Raw genomic sequence first — 2,780 nt, 5'->3', positions numbered from 1 at the left:
ACATGGAGGTACAGAGAACTCTTTCATATACTGATTTTATTTATTTTGGGTAAATTCCCAGGAGTAGTCCCCTTGATTTGAGTCTTGATTCCATTTTTACTGGTGAATGAAAATAAACACATTTCAACATTGATGAGTCAGTTTCTTTCCCTAAACCCAGGTTTACTGTTAAGATGTTGTTCAATGAGATGATGTGATTGATTTTATAAATGTGAAAATTGTGCTAATCAATACCATGATCCATTCTGGAGCCTCAAAGAAAGCATGTTTTCTTAAATATCATCAGGTTATGTGAGAAGATGTTAAGGGAAGAGCACTGATTTTAATAACAGAATCCAACTCAGTTTTGCCATATATAGTTATATGGCCATGAAATATTACTAACATTTGCTCTACATCAGATCTATCATCTGGAAAAGGAGTATTAGATAATAGCATCTTAGAGGGTTGCTTGTTTTCTCAGCCAACTAACTCACATGCTTAAATGCTTGGCAAGTAGTGATGCCCTGCCTTATAAAAACATAACATCATATGCTGAGAACAGATCCTTGATAAAATACCATGTTCTAAGTACAAGCAGGTACCAGGTGAATAAAAACATCCATAAGAAACTATTACAGTACACTTTGTTTCCCTGAGCCATCTTTCAAAAAATATTTACCTTTAAATCCAATTCTATGTACCCAATAGAAATTGAATCTGTATTGCTTCTTCTTCCTTTGAGAAATAATATGTTGACCAAGTGGAAAGGAAATATTTTTGCCAAAATAAGATATAATAGTAATATATACAATGATATGTAACTTAAATTTTTGAAATATTGGTTATATGGACTTTGGTCATGTAATACTTTCCTAACATTTGTTACTGAATTGCATGCTGCCATGTTTGTCAAGGAATTCCCTAATGGATGTCCTGACATAGATTTCACTTTCTTCCAATTTTAGTATATGTGCTGCCGAAGCGCTTCTCGGCCTTTTGGCTAAGATCAAGTGTAGTATCTGTTTTTATCAGATTTCACTTTCTTTAGCATTAAAATTATCAAAACAACATGACTGAATAGTGACAGATGGTACTTTGAGGCAAAACGTTTCAGCATTTTTTTCTACTTATTAGGTTCATGTATCTATATGACGATATGAAGCTCAACTACAATTCATGTGGATTTTTTTGCAAACACCATTTGAGAGTAATATCTAATGTAATTCTGCAGTGGTCACATGAAAACAAGCATAAAGTATGTTTCATTTGTATATTTATTTATATGTAATTTAAAAAAGAAATCATGACACTTTAAATATTATAAGGGAATTTTTGGAAAAGTATATCAGGAAATGTACAAAAGGCAAATTATATATAGATGATTCAGATTATATATTCTTTTAGGATATTTACTGAAACATTTTGATGTATTTTCAATGAACTGAAAGTAGTACGTGGGGCTGGCATTGTGGGGAAGAAGGTTAAGCCTCCACTTGCAATGTCAGGATCCCATATGGGCACCAGTTCAAGTCCTGGCTTCTCCACTTCTGATCCATCTTCCTGCTAATGCACCTGGAAAAGCAGCAAAAGATGGTCCACGTGCTTGGACCCCTGTACCCAAGTGGGAAGCCTGGCTGAAACTCTTAGCTCCTGGCTTCAGATCGACCCAGCTCTGGATGTTGTGGCCATTTTGGGAGTGAACCTGCAGATGGAAGATCTCTCTCTCTCTCTCTCTCTCTCTCTCCCCCTCTCCTTCTCTCAGTATCTTTGCCTTTCAAATAAATAAATAATTAAAAAAAAAAAAGAAAGTAAAATGCATCCCAGGCATTCCATGCATAGGAACAGTGGATCTAAAAAATTATTGTATTCCACATAGCAAGCTTAATTACAACAAGGAGTGTAACTCTTGGTTCTTGCTTGATGTATTGCAATTTCAGTGCAAAAGTAATTCTCTCTACTGAAAGCCTGAAGACAAAACATTATAACTGCTCCATCAAAATGTCAAAATGCTTTGTAACTTTCTTAATTTCATTATTATATCAAGAAGATAAATGGTTATGCATTTTTCTTTGAAAACATTTAAATAATTTTGTTTATTCAAACATTATTTTATTTTTGATTAACTAGAGAAAATTATGTAACATAAATTTATAGTAAAGAACAAGAACCCAAAATTGGTAACATTTTGTCAAACAAATGTCTTTTAAAGATTGAAATAACAATCATGATAAAGTTGAAATATCCATTGCAATTTTTCCCTAAGAGGTTTAAAAACTAAGAAAATAGTAATTTAAAAGAAAAGAAGTGGTATATATACTCAACTTGGCAATTTAAGAGACTTGGAGTTAATATTGCCAATACCTTAATATAGAAGATGCCTAATATTTCAATCTTTAAAATGACATTCACAAAATTGTTCATACATCAAACATGGAGATGGCACAATTATACACACTCATTAGGTATTCTGAGCTTGCAATTGCTTTTATGTTGCCACTGACATCCAGCCAATCTTATCAAATTTACAAACAAAACCACATCTAGATCCATGTACTTTGTATCATGTGTGCGTTTTCCTCCTCCACCTATTAAAATAAACAAAAAGCTCTAATTCCTTAGTGGAATTCAATTCAATGCTTGGCACTGAAGTAAAGCACCTGCTGATTTGAGTGATTCCATTAGCACAATTCTCCCCTCCCCCTAAAATACTATGTAGGTGATTATAGGCCTCTTATAAAATCAGATCTATTTTATCTTCTTCCTACTTTATGGCTGATTTCTCTCTCTCTCTCTCTCTC

The 2,780-nt window shown here is 33.3% G+C and overlaps 1 pseudogene; it reads left to right on the top strand.

Moving 5' to 3' along the window:
* The first annotated feature begins 962 nt into the window (after positions 1-962).
* On the top strand, positions 963-1,121 carry LOC127484075 (U2 spliceosomal RNA; annotated as a pseudogene).
* The last annotated feature ends 1,659 nt before the right edge of the window (positions 1,122-2,780 follow it).

Source organism: Oryctolagus cuniculus, chromosome 12 (genome assembly GCF_051225735.1).
Source record: "Oryctolagus cuniculus isolate XC-2025 breed Fujian yellow rabbit chromosome 12, ASM5122573v1, whole genome shotgun sequence".
In the NCBI taxonomy this organism is placed as follows: domain Eukaryota; kingdom Metazoa; phylum Chordata; class Mammalia; order Lagomorpha; family Leporidae; genus Oryctolagus; species Oryctolagus cuniculus.
Note: the sequence above shows the minus strand (reverse complement) of the source record. Positions and strands in the feature narration are given on the sequence as shown.